This window comes from Dermacentor andersoni, chromosome 7 (genome assembly GCF_023375885.2).
Source record: "Dermacentor andersoni chromosome 7, qqDerAnde1_hic_scaffold, whole genome shotgun sequence".
In the NCBI taxonomy this organism is placed as follows: domain Eukaryota; kingdom Metazoa; phylum Arthropoda; class Arachnida; order Ixodida; family Ixodidae; genus Dermacentor; species Dermacentor andersoni.
Genome location: NC_092820.1, coordinates 78,919,929 through 78,936,650, shown reverse-complemented (window position 1 = coordinate 78,936,650; position 16,722 = coordinate 78,919,929). Strand labels below are relative to the sequence as shown.

The window sequence follows — 16,722 nt, the reverse complement described above, 5'->3', positions numbered from 1 at the left end:
AGCGAGCATGCAAGAATTCTACGGACCAAGCTACCTCCCGTAAAAATCCGCGGAGACTTGCGCCATTTGCCGTTCTTGAGGTTACGATAAATTGAGGTAACGCATTTCGTAAACGTAGTTGGCACACTGTTCGCAAAAAGGGATCCTTCTGATCTCGCAAAAAAAGAAATCTTGAGACAATTTGCCTCAAAAACAAATGCGCCAAACCAAGGCCTCCTGACTTCACCGACCGAAATAAATTAGTGCGGCTTGTTCTCTCCCATGTGGATCCCCATATAAAAACAGCGCATGCTCTGTGTATCTTTTGGATGGTCATTCTTGACATGCACAGTGCTTGCAGTACATACCAGATTTTTGCAAAAAGGAAAACATTGCATACGGTTGATCTCGCGAAAATCGATAAATTTCTACCTCCAAACTTTGTTTTAACTTTAACTTGCTCTAGTTCTTCTTGCCAATAGTCTTTTGTATCATGATAATATTGCAGAGGTACCCCTAGGTACCGCGCAGGGGTCCTGGTCCACTGCATATTTTCAAAAAATTCCGTTTTATCTTTCCAATTACCATGCCAGATGCCCAATGACTTACTCCAGTTTATCGCACTTCCGGTGACCTTGCAGAATCTGTTCGCCACTTCTACTGCATTAGAGATGCTTTGCTTGTCTCGACAGAATATGGCGATATCGTCCGCGTACGCTAAGATTTTAACTTCTCTGGAGTCCATTGCAAATCTCCTTATGTTATTACTACTAATAACCTTTAAGCAAAATGGTTCAACGTACAATGCAAAAAGTAGAGACGATAAGGCGCATCCTTGGCGGAGTGCTGGCTTAATTTCTATCATAGCCGTAGGCTGTTTGTTAACTATTAGTTCCGTAGATACGCCAGCGTATCACATTTTAACACCTTGCAAAAGAACAGAACCTATCTTGGCATGTTTTAAAACAAGAAAAAGTATTTCATGTGACACTCTGTCAAACGCTTTTTCAAGATCAAGTTGCAACAGTGCTACCTTTTCTGAGAAGGCGTCACAACTTTCCAAGATTGTTCTCGCTACATGTATATTGGTGACAATGGATCGTCCTCTTATGCCACATGTCTGGTGCGACCCTACTAATTGTTGTATCACGTTTTGGAGTCTCCGTGCAAGAACCTTCGTGTATATTTTATAATCTGTGTTTGTGAGACTTATCGGGCGGTACGCCCCTGTCGACAGTAGTACATGAGGGTCTTCGGACTTTGGTATCAACACCGTGTGACTCTGACGAAAAGAAGGGGGCAGCACGCAGTTCTCATACGCTTCCGCAATTACTTTATGAAGGGCAGTGGCTATGTCTTGCTTAAAAGCTTGGTAGAAAGCGGCGCTGAGACCGTCTGGCCCTGGCGTTCTTCCGGAACTTAGTGCGTCGATCGCCCATTTTATTTCTTCTAATGTAATCGGTTCTTCGAGCCTTTCCGTTACTTCCCTTTCAAGGCTTGGCAATAGCGTCAGGAATTCAGTATCGAATCCTTCATCGCGAATGCGTTCTTGCCCTAGTAGTTCGCAGTAATGCTCATAAAAAGCCTGTCTTATTGTTTCTTTATCTCGTACAACCTCACTGCCGTATGTTACGGCTGTTATCTCGTTCCGCGAGGAATAAGCTCGTTCGTCCCCGAGTGAACGCTTCGTCGGCTGTTCTCCGCACCATAACTTTTCCGCGCGTGCGCGTACGACGGCCCCTTTGTATCTTTCAGCTTCGACTAGTTCTAACTGGGATTTAATTTCTTTTATTTCCTTCGTATACTTTCCGGGACTGACATTCTCAACACTTCAATAAAAATTTAAATTGTTTTGCATTTCTAATTCTTTTTTCTTTTCCTCTCGGCGCAAGGCACCAGACCTCTCTATGGCTAACATTTTAACGTCTTGTTTGAAATTCTCCCACGCTTCTGCATAACTTTTGCGTTCTGTCTCGAACCATCCGTGAAGGCTATCATTAACAACCATCAAAAATAATTCATCTTCTAAGAGCTTAAGGTTAAATTTCCACAACTTCCAGTTAAAACTGGTCGGCTTTTCCGGACCAACTACAAAGTTGACTAAGCTGTGATCGGTAAAGGAAACATGATTTACTTCATATAGAAAACACAATGGTATTATATCCGCTGAAACGTAGGCGCGATCCAACCTGGCATGACTATTTCGCTGATAGTGGGTGAATGGTGGCGTCTCTGCATTGGACATCACATCCCCAACATCCTCTAAATTGTATTTTTCTATCGCTACGTTCAAAGACTGCACACTTGCATCATGAATAGGTGGGCTTCCCACTCTGTCTTTTACATTACAGACGCAATTGAAATCACCCATCATCACAACAATTCGATCACACTGCAAATGGTTTTCAACACTTTCAAAGAAATTCTTTCGGTCGTTCACCTTGTTAGGCGCATACAAGCAAATGACGCTCCACTTAATATCACAGAAACATAAATCGCAAACAATAAGCCGGCCACTATCGTCTGTGAACACAGTTTCTACTGAGAAGCCTATAGCGCTTCTCAGAAAAAGCGCACAACCACCTGAAGTACCGCGTGCGTGCGAAACACACACGTAAAAACGTGACCTAAATGAATGCAACATTTGATCTGTCCCTTCTTCACTATCGACTTTTGTTTCTTGTACACCGATTACGTCAAGATTCTTTTTCATGAGCAGGCGACAAAGCTGATATTGCTTGCGCCTTCCTGCAAGGCCTCGGACATTAATTGTACCAAATCGTAAGGCTGTGTCTAGACGTATTTTCATGGTAATGTGAGGAGGCGCGTGAGACTAAAGTCCTTCTTAAACAGACTACTGACACTCACTTTGTTCGAATGCGACGTCAGTCTTTACATCCTCCCCTCCCCCACCTCAGTACTCACACATACTGCGAACACTTGCTGGGGGCTCACGTCGGTCCCGACGATGGCCCTTTCCTGCCAGGTGGGATATTAGGCGTCGGCTTGAAGCTCGACCGACGGCCACTCGGTGCTTTCGCAAGCGGTTCCTCGTGGCTTGATCCACTTGATCCTCCGTCCTTTTTCTCGTTAGCTTCGAGTGGACGTTTTACCGGGCCCGCTCCTTTAAGGGGCTCCGTCGTGTCCATGGGACTCGGAGAGGGTCCGAGCGATTCCGCAGGCTCGTTGCTTGTCTTGTTCTTGTCATTATTTTCCGCGTGCTGCTCTTTTTCTTGAGCTCGAGCGGGCTTCTCCTCTAATTCTTTGGTGTCCGCTTTCTTCGCTGGTTCACGGGTGCCTTCCTTTGGATCAGGACGTTGCACCACGCCACCTTTTCCAGCCGTCTCTTCAGCATCGAAAGCGTCCATTGTTTGCTCCTGGATGACTTCATCACTTTTGGATGGTCCCGCCACATTCGCGTACGTTCGCGCGCACGAGCTTTCGTCGTGCCCGAAGCGTCGACACAAAGCACAGCGCGGTACGCGACACTCTCGCCTAATATGACCTGTGCGATTACACCTCAGGCAGAGCGGGGCACGCCCAGGCGCAACCAGCAGTGTCATGATGCCGGCGACCCGAAGTTGATGCGGGAGGTCGTCTATGGTAACTCCGGGTTTCAGCTTCATCGATACGATGCGGGTTGACGAACCTTTATCGGTGATGCCTTGCACACGCCAGCGTTCCTTGAAGACCTCCGTAACCTTCCCAAAAGGCGTGAGCGCGGCGCGGACGTCCTCATCTTGCACGTTGTGAAGGAGCCAGTAGAGCTTAAGCCGCACATCCTGGCTGGCTGGGTTAACCACCAGGCAGCGACGCTCCTTAACCGTAATGTCTCCAAGGGCCAGCATTTTCTACATAGCATCTGGGCTTCTGAAAGTAACCGCCCACACGTGGTTCATCTGGAAAGCCCCCAAGGCGTCAACCTCGGGAAGCAGACCCTGACGAACCAGCGTGTCTCGAAAATCTTCGACTCGGTAGGGCCTTGCCTTTACGTCTCCGTGAAGAAAGAGCGTGTTGGCCACGCATGGTCCTGTAGGCAGAGGCGGCAAAATAACTTGGTAGTCCTGGCTATCCATAGCAGCATTCCTGTTACCGCGGCTCGTCTGAGCCGCAAACACCGCCCCAACGGAGCAAGGCATTCTGCGTCCGCACCGAACGGTAGCCGGAAGTAGAATCAGACCACGCCGTAACGGAGCAACACGCTGCGCAAGGTGGCTTCAATCAGTGCGAATGTTCTGCTATATCATGTATATTGACCAAAGCAACTAAAAAATCGTGGAAAGGTCTCACCGAGATTTGAACTCGGATCACAGGATTCAAAGTCCAAAGTGCTGACCATTACACCATATCCAAATTTTCCGACGCCGGGAATCGCACCCTGGCCTCCTGGGTGAGAGCCAGGTATCCTAGCCACTAGACCATGCCGGAACGGAGCAACACGCTGCGCAAGGTGGCTTCAATCAGTGCGAATGTTCTGCTATATCATGTATATTGACCAAAGCAACTAAAAAATCGTGGAAAGGTCTCACCGAGATTTGAACTCGGATCACAGGATTCAAAGTCCAAAGTGCTGACCATTACACCATATCCAAATTTTCCGACGCCGGGAATCGCACCCTGGCCTCCTGGGTGAGAGCCAGGTGTCCTAGCCACTAGACCACGCCGGAACGGAGCAACACGCTGCGCAAGGTGGCTTCAATCAGTGCGAATGTTCTGCTATATCATGTATATTGACCAAAGCAACTAAAAAATCGTGGAAAGGTCTCACCGAGATTTGAACTCGGATCACTGGATTCAAAGTCCAAAGTGCTGACCATTACACCATATCCAAATTTTCCGATGCCGGGAATCTCACCCTGGCCTCCTGGGTGAGAGCCAGGTATCCTAGCCACTAGACCATGCCGGAACGGAGCAACACGCTGCGCAAGGTGGCTTCAATCAGTGCGAATGTTCTGCTATATCATGTATATTGACCAAAGCAACTAAAAAATCGTGGAAAGGTCTCACCGAGATTTGAACTCGGATCACAGGATTCAAAGTCCAAAGTGCTGACCATTACACCATATCCAAATTTTCCGACGCCGGGAATCGCACCCTGGCCTCCTGGGTGAGAGCCAGATATCCTAGCCACTAGACCATGCCGGAACGGAGCAACACGCTGCGCAAGGTGGCTTCAATCAGTGCGAATGTTCTGCTATATCATGTATATTGACCAAAGCAACTAAAAAATCGTGGAAAGGTCTCACCGAGATTTGAACTCGGATCACAGGATTCAAAGTCCAAAGTGCTGACCATTACACCATATCCAAATTTTCCGACGCCGGGAATCGCACCCTGGCCTCCTGGGTGAGAGCCAGGTATCCTAGCCACTAGACCATGCCGGAACGGAGCAACACGCTGCGCAAGGTGGCTTCAATCAGTGCGAATGTTCTGCTATATCATGTATATTGACCAAAGCAACTAAAAAATCGTGGAAAGGTCTCACCGAGATTTGAACTCGGATCACAGGATTCAAAGTCCAAAGTGCTGACCATTACACCATATCCAAATTTTCCGACGCCGGGAATCGCACCCTGGCCTCCTGGGTGAGAGCCAGGTGTCCTAGCCACTAGACCACGCCGGAACGGAGCAACACGCTGCGCAAGGTGGCTTCAATCAGTGCGAATGTTCTGCTATATCATGTATATTGACCAAAGCAACTAAAAAATCGTGGAAAGGTCTCACCGAGATTTGAACTCGGATCACAGGATTCAAAGTCCAAAGTGCTGACCATTACACCATATCCAAATTTTCCGACGCCGGGAATCGCACCCTGGCCTCCTGGGTGAGAGCCAGATATCCTAGCCACTAGACCATGCCGGAACGGAGCAACACGCTGCGCAAGGTGGCTTCAATCAGTGCGAATGTTCTGCTATATCATGTATATTGACCAAAGCAACTAAAAAATCGTGGAAAGGTCTCACCGAGATTTGAACTCGGATCACTGGATTCAAAGTCCAAAGTGCTGACCATTACACCATATCCAAATTTTCCGACGCCGGGAATCGCACCCTGGCCTCCTGGGTGAGAGCCAGGTATCCTAGCCACTAGACCATGCCGGAACGGAGCAACACGCTGCGCAAGGTGGCTTCAATCAGTGCGAATGTTCTGCTATATCATGTATATTGACCAAAGCAACTAAAAAATCGTGGAAAGGTCTCACCGAGATTTGAACTCGGATCACTGGATTCAAAGTCCAAAGTGCTGACCATTACACCATATCCAAATTTTCCGACGCCGGGAATCGCACCCTGGCCTCCTGGGTGAGAGCTAGGTATCCTAGCCACTAGACCATGCCGGAACGGAGCAACACGCTGCGCAAGGTGGCTTCAATCAGTGCGAATGTTCTGCTATATCATGTATATTGACCAAAGCAACTAAAAAATCGTGGAAAGGTCTCACCGAGATTTGAACTCGGATCACAGGATTCAAAGTCCAAAGTGCTGACCATTACACCATATCCAAATTTTCCGATGCCGGGAATCGCACCCGGGCCTCCTGGGTGAGAGCCAGGTGTCCTAGCCACTAGACCACGCCGGAACGGAGCAACACGCTGCGCAAGGTGGCTTCAATCAGTGCGAATGTTCTGCTATATCATGTATATTGACCAAAGCAACTAAAGAATCGTGGAAAGGTCTCACCGAGATTTGAACTCGGATCACAGGATTCAAAGTCCAAAGTGCTGACCATTACACCATACCCAAATTTTCCGATGCCGGGAATCGCACCCGGGCCTCCTGGGTGAGAGCCAGGTATCCTAGCCACTAGACCACGCCGGAACGGAGCAACACGCTGCGCAAGGTGGCTTCAATCAGTGCGAATGTTCTGCTATATCATGTATATTGACCAAAGCAACTAAAGAATCGTGGAAAGGTCTCACCGAGATTTGAACTCGGATCACTGGATTCAAAGTCCAAAGTGCTGACCATTACACCATATCCAAATCTTCTGACGCCGGGAATCGCACCCTGGCCTCCTGGGTGAGAGCCAGGTATCCTAGCCACTAGACCATGCCGGAACGGAGCAACACGCTGCGCAAGGTGGCTTCAATCAGTGCGAATGTTCTGCTATATCATGTATATTGACCAAAGCAACTAAAAAATCGTGGAAAGGTCTCACCGAGATTTGAACTCGGATCACAGGATTCAAAGTCCAAAGTGCTGACCATTACACCATATCCAAATTTTCCGACGCCGGGAATCGCACCCTGGCCTCCTGGGTGAGAGCCAGATATCCTAGCCACTAGACCATGCCGGAACGGAGCAACACGCTGCGCAAGGTGGCTTCAATCAGTGCGAATGTTCTGCTATATCATGTATATTGACCAAAGCAACTAAAAAATCGTGGAAAGGTCTCACCGAGATTTGAACTCGGATCACTGGATTCAAAGTCCAAAGTGCTGACCATTACACCATATCCAAATTTTCCGACGCCGGGAATCGCACCCTGGCCTCCTGGGTGAGAGCCAGGTATCCTAGCCACTAGACCATGCCGGAACGGAGCAACACGCTGCGCAAGGTGGCTTCAATCAGTGCGAATGTTCTGCTATATCATGTATATTGACCAAAGCAACTAAAAAATCGTGGAAAGGTCTCACCGAGATTTGAACTCGGATCACTGGATTCAAAGTCCAAAGTGCTGACCATTACACCATATCCAAATTTTCCGACGCCGGGAATCGCACCCTGGCCTCCTGGGTGAGAGCTAGGTATCCTAGCCACTAGACCATGCCGGAACGGAGCAACACGCTGCGCAAGGTGGCTTCAATCAGTGCGAATGTTCTGCTATATCATGTATATTGACCAAAGCAACTAAAAAATCGTGGAAAGGTCTCACCGAGATTTGAACTCGGATCACAGGATTCAAAGTCCAAAGTGCTGACCATTACACCATATCCAAATTTTCCGATGCCGGGAATCGCACCCGGGCCTCCTGGGTGAGAGCCAGGTGTCCTAGCCACTAGACCACGCCGGAACGGAGCAACACGCTGCGCAAGGTGGCTTCAATCAGTGCGAATGTTCTGCTATATCATGTATATTGACCAAAGCAACTAAAGAATCGTGGAAAGGTCTCACCGAGATTTGAACTCGGATCACAGGATTCAAAGTCCAAAGTGCTGACCATTACACCATACCCAAATTTTCCGATGCCGGGAATCGCACCCGGGCCTCCTGGGTGAGAGCCAGGTATCCTAGCCACTAGACCACGCCGGAACGGAGCAACACGCTGCGCAAGGTGGCTTCAATCAGTGCGAATGTTCTGCTATATCATGTATATTGACCAAAGCAACTAAAGAATCGTGGAAAGGTCTCACCGAGATTTGAACTCGGATCACAGGATTCAAAGTCCAAAGTGCTGACCATTACACCATATCCAAATTTTCCGACGCCGGGAATCGCACCCTGGCCTCCTGGGTGAGAGCCGGGTATCCAGCCACTAGACCACGCCGGAACGGAGCAACACGCTGCGCAAGGTGGCTTCAATCAGTGCGAATGTTCTGCTATATCATGTATATTGACCAAAGCAACTAAAAAATCGTGGAAAGGTCTCACCGAGATTTGAACTCGGATCACAGGATTCAAAGTCCAAAGTGCTGACCATTACACCATACCCAAATTTTCCGATGCCGGGAATCGCACCCGGGCCTCCTGGGTGAGAGCCAGGTATCCTAGCCACTAGACCACGCCGGAACGGAGCAACACGCTGCGCAAGGTGGCTTCAATCAGTGCGAATGTTCTGCTATATCATGTATATTGACCAAAGCAACTAAAGAATCGTGGAAAGGTCTCACCGAGATTTGAACTCGGATCACAGGATTCAAAGTCCAAAGTGCTGACCATTACACCATATCCAAATTTTCCGACGCCGGGAATCGCACCCTGGCCTCCTGGGTGAGAGCCGGGTATCCAGCCACTAGACCTCGCCGGAACGGAGCAACACGCTGCGCAAGGTGGCTTCAATCAGTGCGAATGTTCTGCTATATCAAGTATATTGACCAAAGCAACTAAAGAATCGTGGAAAGGTCTCACCGAGATTTGAACTCGGATCACAGGATTCAAAGTCCAAAGTGCTGACCATTACACCATATCCAAATTTTCCGACGCCGGGAATCGCACCCTGGCCTCCTGGGTGAGAGCCGGGTATCCAGCCACTAGACCTCGCCGGAACGGAGCAACACGCTGCGCAAGGTGGCTTCAATCAGTGCGAATGTTCTGCTATATCATGTATATTGACCAAAGCAACTAAAGAATGGTGGAAAGGTCTCACCGAGATTTGAACTCGGATCACAGGATTCAAAGTCCAAAGTGCTGACCATTACACCATATCCAAATTTTCCGACGCCGGGAATCGCACCCTGGCCTCCTGGGTGAGAGCCGGGTATCCAGCCACTAGACCTCGCCGGAACGGAGCAACACGCTGCGCAAGGTGGCTTCAATCAGTGCGAATGTTCTGCTATATCATGTATATTGACCAAAGCAACTAAAGAATCGTGGAAAGGTCTCACCGAGATTTGAACTCGGATCACAGGATTCAAAGTCCAAAGTGCTGACCATTACACCATATCCAAATTTTCCGACGCCGGGAATCGCACCCGGGCCTCCTGGGTGAGAGCCAGGTATCCTAGCCACTATTTTTTTCTCTTTATTGCCGGTCTTCGACACAGTATACAACAAAAGTACACAAAATATATAGTGCGCGAGAAGGCACGAGTGGCCTAACTGCCACGGAGGCCTGGCGTTGTCATCTTTAAAATTCCCGGACCTCTACCAAAGGCTCCAGCCTTGACAGCCACTCAGGAACATCTGTTTGCGCTTTCAAAGCCTCCAGGAATCTGTGTACGCCTTCGCGAAAATACATACGTGTTGGTCGCGCGTCCGGATCACAAAAATAGCCAGCCATTCGGGAGCGCCATATACTGTGGAGGCCCATCAGCATAATCTGGTCGAAGGGGACGCCATCCTCATTATCGGTTGGCAGGTACCGGATCCCGTGAGAGTCTAGCGGTAATTCTTTTGTAATGGTTCTTTGGAGCACGTCCCAGAAAAATACCCCTTGCCAGCAATGAAGAAAAACGTGGTCGATTGTCTCAAGCTGCTTGCATATAAGGCAGTGGGAACCCCACGGTAGAAATAAACCCCTTTCCTCTAGAAAGGACTTAACAGTTAAAGTTCCAGTGTGTAACTTGAAAAAGAAAGATTTGGCTCCCGGCGACACCTGCATTTTTTTAACTCTATTTAAAACATTGCCACCTGGGCCTCCAGAGTGTATGGTCCTTTACAAGGGCACTGGTAACAGCGCGTCACAAACATCCCTATACAATGTTTTCCTTTTAACGCTACTCAAATACTGCATCGAAAAACGTACACTTAGAAATTTGACACTTTGAACAATTTCTCTAAAGAAACCACAAACGCTTCTTGAAATACATTGCGTTGTAACAACATACTCAGGCAAAACTTCCCCGAGTCTTTGTTGACACACTGTGCGCAGGAATGGGTCTCTAACATCACGGAAAAATAAAAACCTGTTTACAATCTGTCGCGCAAACAAATGTCCCAGTCCTACACCACCGGCCTTCACCTGCCGAAACAAGTTCGTGCGGCTGCACCTCTCCCATGTGGACGCCCAAACAAAGACAGCAAATACACGGTGCAGCTTCTGCACGTTTACTCGGGAGCAATGTAGCACTTGCATTGCATACCACAACTTAGTAATAAAAAAAAGATTGCACACCGTAGCTCTTGCGAAGACAGATAGATGAGCGCTTATCCATTTGTCCGCTTTTTCTCGCGTCTCTTGCAGCTGCGCTCGCCAGTACGGATCAGTGTCTCTATAAAATTGCAGCGGCACCCCCAAGTACTTCGGAGGCGTTGTTACCCAAGCCACGTTGGCAAAAGTGACTGGGGTTGAAGGCCATTCTCCGTGCCAAAATCCCAGGCACTTATCCCAATTCACTCGACTTCCGGTTAGCTCACTGAAGCACTGCACCCTTTCAACTGTTTTACTAACACTTTCCTTGTCCCTACAAAGAACTGCAACATCGTCTGCATACGCAAGCAATTTCACTTCGGTTGCTTGTAGTCTAAATCCATGAATTTCATCGCTTTGTATTATGTTCAGACCACAGTGCCTCAATATATATATCACACAACAGAGGGATGAGGGGGCAACCTTGGCGCACCGACCGTCGTACGTTTATGGGGGCCCCCAGCAACTTATTAACAAGTAGCCTCGTAGTGCAGTTTCGGTACGCCAAGCTCACTCCCTCCCGGATGACCGAACCTATATTGATGTAGTCCAGGATGCAAAACAAAATACAATGTGGCACACAATCAAATGCCTTTTCCAAATCTAATTGTAGTAGTGCGACACGTGCATATGTGGCGTCACAGCATTCGAGTACACACCTCGACTTGTGAATGTTGTAAACGATGGAACGGCCTTTGATCCCACACGTTTGATGGGGGCCAACTATTTCGCCTATAACACTCTGTAATCTGCTAGCAAGAACCTTCATGTAGATTTTGTAGACTACGTTTGTCAGAGCGATAGGTCTGTACGACGATACCTGCTTAAGTTTATCTGCTTTGTCGGTTTTCGGAATAAGTACAGTGTGTGACGTTCCAAACGACACTGGTAAAACATTTATTTTATATGCCTCATTGAATACCGCAGTCAGCAATGGAGCTAGTTGTTGCTTGAAAGTTTTGTAGAACGCTGCACTCAAGCCATCAGGCCCAGGCGATTTACCAGGGTTTAAATTATCTATTGCACGCTCTACTTCCTGCTCGCTAATGGCCGTGTCCAGTCTTGCTTTTTGTTCCTCTTCTAGTCGTGGCATCGCCCGCAGATACAATTCTTTAAACCGGTCCAGGTCGACATTACGCAAATCGAACAATGCCTGGTAATACTCAAAGAAAGCTTGCCCGATTTCTCTATTATCTGTTGCGGTGCGACCCGCCCATTGTACCTCAGTGACATGGTTCCTTCTTGCGTGCGCTTTTTCCATCCCTAGCGCCCGTTTTGTGGGCGTCTCCGCCACGGCTAGATGTTCAGCTCTCGCGCGCACAAGCGCTCCACAATAGCGTTCTTCTTCATTAATTTCTAGTTTTTGTTTTATTTTCCTAACGTCCTCCATGTATAATCCCGGTGCCTTGCACTCCAGAGCTAATAATTTTTCTAGCATAGACTTTAACTGCGTTTCATTTAGTTTTTCTTGGTACCGTATGCAGCTCGCCCTTTCAATTCCTTTTATTTTGATCTGCTGCTTGCACAGTTCCCATTCCTGGCCCAATTCATGTATTCCCCCTTCAGTGACTTTACTAATTTCTTCCTCCGTTCCCTTAGCGAACTCTTGATCATTGAGCAGTTTGTTGTTTAACTTCCAAAGATCCCACTGAAAACAGCTGCTTCGCTTTTTTACACCAATAAAACATTGAACCATGCAGTGATCCGAGAAGGGCGCGGGCGTAACTACGTCATAGCCATGACACTTTGGGACCAAACATGCAGTCACGTAAATCCTGTCGAGTCGGGCGTGGCTGGTACCTTGGAAATGAATGTACTTAACTGGACACCTGCTCACCAGGCATTCTCCCACGTCCTATAAAGCAAATTCATCAATTAATCGAATAAGAACGGCAGTACTACTATCCCTGAAAGTACGCGTACTAGTTTTGTCATCGGCGCTCAGAACACAATTGAAGTCACCCAACAGAATGAGCTGCCTTTCCGTGTTCAGGCGTTGCTTAATAAATTCAAAAAAGACAGTCCTCTCGTCAACTGCGGTGGGTGCATATATACAGACAGCGCGCCATTCAGTAGCACAAAAAACGAAATCGCAGACAAGCCCTCGTCCTGAAGGAAGTGAAACATGCGACTGAATAACTAGACCAGGCAGTTTTTTGACAAACATGACACGCCCGGCAGAAGTACCAACTGCGTGACTGACAATGGCGTAAAATCTAGACGTGAAACGCTGCACCATGCTCTCAGTCTCTTCTTCCCCTTCGACCTTTGTTTCTTGTAGACCAAGCATATCGATATCTTGGTCAGTTAGAAGGCGCAGCACATGACTCTGCTTTTTCTTTGTGGCTAAGCCTCGTACATTTAGGCTGGCAACTTTAAGCGTGAGAACGGAAGCCATTTTGCTGCGGTGATAAGAGGCCGAGAGCATGGTGCTTACCTTTCGCGTCCAGCACGTCGCTAGACGCTTTTGTTGGTGCCGGGGTCACCTTTTTGACCAGGTAGGCCTAGCTGCAAGGCCTGCTTTTCGGCGACTCTCGTTTCCGTCCTCACATTTGGCTTTGTTTTGAAGAGTGGTCGTCTCCCTTGTGTCGTTTTTGTCGGTGGCTCCTCGCTGCTAGCGACCGCCGCCTGGTCCTTTTCGTTGCCGCGTTCGGTGTGCGTGCGTTTCGCTGTGCCGGTGACACTCAACGCTCGGCCGCCGCTCTTGTCGAGGGGCTCCTGGCTGTTCCCTGGTTCAGACACGTCCGGCTCTGGTGCTCCCTCGGCACCAGTCGCCCCCCCGTCTTCTTTTCCTTCGCAGCGTATCGTTGCCGTTTCTTTGCTTTCTTTGGTTATCGTTTCTTTTACTTCTTCCTCGGTCACCGAAGTCTTTGCAGTCACTGCAGGCTTCTCGCATTGCCCGGCTCCTTTTGCAGCTGCTTCCGCTTCGTCAACGTCCATGATGTGGTCCGCCGAATCTACTGCCATCGCAGTTCCTGTAGCAACTGCGTAGGTCCGTACGCACTCCTCCTCACCGTGGCCGAAGCGTCTACATTTCGAACACCTTGGTATCTTGCATTCTCGCCGTACGTGGCCCGTGCCGCGGCAGCGCAAGCACTGCATCGGCCGTCCGGGCACGACTACTAGGGCCAGCTCTCCTGCAACTCTTATCTGATGCGGCAGGTCCTCGATCTTCATACCAGGCTTCATCTTTAGGAGCACGGTTCTCGTGGTTGAACCCTTTTCGTGGACGCCTTGAACACGCCAGCGCTCACGGGTAACTTCAGTGACCTTCCCAAACGCCGTAAGCGCCGTCCGAATGTCGTCGTCGGCCACGCCATGAAGCATCCAGTGGAGTCGAAGCTTCACCTGTTGGTCCTCTGGGTCCAGGACAAGGCACCGGCGCCCCTTTACGTTCAGCTCCTTGAAGGCGAGAAGCCGCTTCGTTGCTTCCGCGCTGCCTAAAGTCACCGCCCAGACGTGGTTGATTTGGTACGCCCCCAAAGCCACCACGTCAGGCAGCGTACCGGTCTTGGTCAGCGCGTCTCGGAAATCTTCGACTCTAAACGGTCGCACTCGTGGGTCTCCGTGCAAAAAAACCGTGTTCAAAACAACACGTCCGGTGGGCAGAGTTGGCAAAATAATCTGATACTCGCTATCTTGAACTTCTTCAGGCATGTTTCCGCGGCCGCCGAAGGCCGCAATCGCCGCTGCGCTGGAGCTCATGATTCGCCGTCCGTCACGCTCGGTGGCCGGAAGTAGAATGACGGAACGGAGTAACACCTTGCGCAAGTTGGCTTCAATTAGTGCGAATGCTCTGCTATGGTACCTAATATTCGCAAAAGCAAGTAAAAGATTGTGGAAAGGTCTCACCGAGATTTGAACTCGGATCGCTGGATTCAAAGTCCAAAGTGCTGACCATTACACCATGAGACCATATCCAAATCTTCCGACGCCGGGAATCGAACCCGAGCCTCCTGGGTGAGAGCCAGGTATCCTAGCCACTAGACCACGCCGGAACGGAGTAACACGCTGCGAAAGTTGACTTCAATCAGTGCGAATGCTCTGCTATGGCATCTAATATACGTCAAAGCAGCTAAAAAATGGCGGAAAGGTCTCACCGAGATTTGAACCCGCATCGCTTGATTCAAAGTCCAAAGCACTGACCATTACACCATGAGACCATATCCAAATTTTCCGACGCCGGGAATCGAACCCGGGCCTCCTGGGTGAGAGCCAGGTATCCTAACCACTAGACCACGCCGGAACGGAGTAACACGCTGCGAAAGTTGACTTCAATCAGTGCGAATGCTCTGCTATGGCATCTAATATACGTCAAAGCAGCTAAAAAATTGCGGAAAGGTCTCACCGAGATTTGAACCCGCATCGCTGGATTCAAAGTCCAAAGTGCTGACCATTACACCATGAGACCATATCAAAATTTTCCGACGCCGGGAATCGAACCTGGGCCTCCTGGGTGAGAGCCAGGTATCCTAGCCACTAGACCACGCCGGAATTTTTTTTTCTTTAGACTTTTTTTCTTTATTTCCAATGTGACAAAACAAAGCAGAGAAACCAATACAAAAATGTTAAAAGAGCCAACCAGTAGCTTGTTGACGCGACATTGCTAAAAACGTTTTAATGACACTAGGTCATTAAGTACAGGATACCATGTTGGCTGTTCGTCCTGGGATTGGTACACATCTCGGATATAGGCAATACTTTCAATGAAGTTTTCTCTTACCGATCTTACAATAGGATCTGCATGTCTGACAGCCATTCTTGTTTTCCACATGCTATGCAGGCTTAATACCATGAACATGTCATAGGGCACACCCCCGTCATTGTTAACCGCAATAAAGTTAATTCCATATGGTGTGAGGGGCAAATCTTCTTTCAGCGTTCTCTGGAGGACGTCCCAATGAAAAATTGAATCTAAACAGTCTAGAAATATATGTGTTACTGTTTCTGGCTTGCGGCATAAAATGCAGTCAACTGACCAGGGAAGAAAAAAGCCCTTTTCCTGCAGCCAGGGTTTGACTGGGAGCGTGCCACTGTGGAGTTGAAAAAAGAAAGTTTTCACAGACGACCGAACTGTCATTTTTTTAACTCTCTTTAAAACATCCTTACCCGGACCGGCAGAAAATATGGCTCGATATAAAGGTACTGGAAGCATCACATCACGGAGATCTTTGTACAATTGTTTCTTTGATACTATAATGAGATAATCAAACGAGAAACGTACTCGAAGAATCTTGAAAGCACTTACAACTTCGCGTAGATACCCGCACAAGCCGCTTCCAGTACCGCCACACGATGACACAATAAACTCAGGGAGAGCATTATGCAGTCTCACTTGAAGCACTGCTCGCAAAAATGGGTCATGCTGGTCCCGCAAGAAAATAAACCTTGAGACAATCTGCCTCAGAAAAAGATGAGCTAAGCCAAGCCCTCCTGCTTTCAGTGAGTGAAATAAGTTGAGACGACTTGTGCGTTCCCATGTTGAATTCCATACAAACGATGCAAGAATTCTATACAATTTCTGCGCACTAGTTCGTGACATAGCGAGCACCTGCAACACATACCAAATTCGCGCAACAAGGAACGTATTGCAAATAGTTGACCTGGTAAATATGGATAAATTTTTTCCGCCCCATTTCGTAGTTTTCTCGCGCATTTTCTCACCTTCTTCTCTCCAGTATTCTGAAGGCTCATCATACCAGTTTAAAGGTGCTCCTATATATTTTGTAGGAGAGACTGTCCACTGTAAATTTTCAAAGACATTCGGCTTCTCATCCTAGCTGCCATGCCAAAAACCGGCGCACTTCTCCCAGTTAACAGCGCTTCCAGACATCTTGCAATACGTTCGAGCTTGTTTAACAGTTTCACGAACACTTTCTTTATCCCCACAAAAGACGGCTACATCATCCTCATACGAGAGAATTTTGACTTCACTGGCCATTAAACGAAAACCGC

The 16,722-nt window shown here is 48.4% G+C and overlaps 16 non-coding genes across 16 annotated transcripts; all 16 read right to left on the bottom strand.

Annotated features, from left to right (window-relative positions):
- Positions 1-4,335: 4,335 nt before the first annotated feature.
- TRNAE-CUC (transfer RNA glutamic acid (anticodon CUC)) lies at positions 4,336-4,407 on the bottom strand. Its single transcript has one exon. It is a non-coding gene; the product is annotated as a tRNA-Glu (tRNA).
- Positions 4,408-4,574: 167 nt separating this feature from the next.
- Positions 4,575-4,646, bottom strand: TRNAE-CUC (transfer RNA glutamic acid (anticodon CUC)). Its single transcript has one exon. It is a non-coding gene; the product is annotated as a tRNA-Glu (tRNA).
- A 645-nt stretch (positions 4,647-5,291) lies between these two features.
- TRNAE-CUC (transfer RNA glutamic acid (anticodon CUC)) lies at positions 5,292-5,363 on the bottom strand. Its single transcript has one exon. It is a non-coding gene; the product is annotated as a tRNA-Glu (tRNA).
- A 167-nt stretch (positions 5,364-5,530) lies between these two features.
- TRNAE-CUC (transfer RNA glutamic acid (anticodon CUC)) lies at positions 5,531-5,602 on the bottom strand. The gene has a single exon. It is a non-coding gene; the product is annotated as a tRNA-Glu (tRNA).
- A 406-nt stretch (positions 5,603-6,008) lies between these two features.
- Positions 6,009-6,080, bottom strand: TRNAE-CUC (transfer RNA glutamic acid (anticodon CUC)). The gene has a single exon. It is a non-coding gene; the product is annotated as a tRNA-Glu (tRNA).
- Positions 6,081-6,486: 406 nt separating this feature from the next.
- On the bottom strand, positions 6,487-6,558 carry TRNAE-CUC (transfer RNA glutamic acid (anticodon CUC)). The gene has a single exon. It is a non-coding gene; the product is annotated as a tRNA-Glu (tRNA).
- A 167-nt stretch (positions 6,559-6,725) lies between these two features.
- TRNAE-CUC (transfer RNA glutamic acid (anticodon CUC)) lies at positions 6,726-6,797 on the bottom strand. The gene has a single exon. It is a non-coding gene; the product is annotated as a tRNA-Glu (tRNA).
- Positions 6,798-7,442: 645 nt separating this feature from the next.
- On the bottom strand, positions 7,443-7,514 carry TRNAE-CUC (transfer RNA glutamic acid (anticodon CUC)). The gene has a single exon. It is a non-coding gene; the product is annotated as a tRNA-Glu (tRNA).
- Positions 7,515-7,920: 406 nt separating this feature from the next.
- On the bottom strand, positions 7,921-7,992 carry TRNAE-CUC (transfer RNA glutamic acid (anticodon CUC)). The gene has a single exon. It is a non-coding gene; the product is annotated as a tRNA-Glu (tRNA).
- Positions 7,993-8,159: 167 nt separating this feature from the next.
- On the bottom strand, positions 8,160-8,231 carry TRNAE-CUC (transfer RNA glutamic acid (anticodon CUC)). The gene has a single exon. It is a non-coding gene; the product is annotated as a tRNA-Glu (tRNA).
- A 405-nt stretch (positions 8,232-8,636) lies between these two features.
- On the bottom strand, positions 8,637-8,708 carry TRNAE-CUC (transfer RNA glutamic acid (anticodon CUC)). Its single transcript has one exon. It is a non-coding gene; the product is annotated as a tRNA-Glu (tRNA).
- Positions 8,709-14,610: 5,902 nt separating this feature from the next.
- TRNAQ-UUG (transfer RNA glutamine (anticodon UUG)) lies at positions 14,611-14,682 on the bottom strand. Its single transcript has one exon. It is a non-coding gene; the product is annotated as a tRNA-Gln (tRNA).
- Positions 14,683-14,693: 11 nt separating this feature from the next.
- Positions 14,694-14,765, bottom strand: TRNAE-CUC (transfer RNA glutamic acid (anticodon CUC)). Its single transcript has one exon. It is a non-coding gene; the product is annotated as a tRNA-Glu (tRNA).
- Positions 14,766-14,941: 176 nt separating this feature from the next.
- TRNAE-CUC (transfer RNA glutamic acid (anticodon CUC)) lies at positions 14,942-15,013 on the bottom strand. Its single transcript has one exon. It is a non-coding gene; the product is annotated as a tRNA-Glu (tRNA).
- Positions 15,014-15,106: 93 nt separating this feature from the next.
- Positions 15,107-15,178, bottom strand: TRNAQ-UUG (transfer RNA glutamine (anticodon UUG)). The gene has a single exon. It is a non-coding gene; the product is annotated as a tRNA-Gln (tRNA).
- Positions 15,179-15,189: 11 nt separating this feature from the next.
- Positions 15,190-15,261, bottom strand: TRNAE-CUC (transfer RNA glutamic acid (anticodon CUC)). Its single transcript has one exon. It is a non-coding gene; the product is annotated as a tRNA-Glu (tRNA).
- Positions 15,262-16,722: the final 1,461 nt, after the last annotated feature.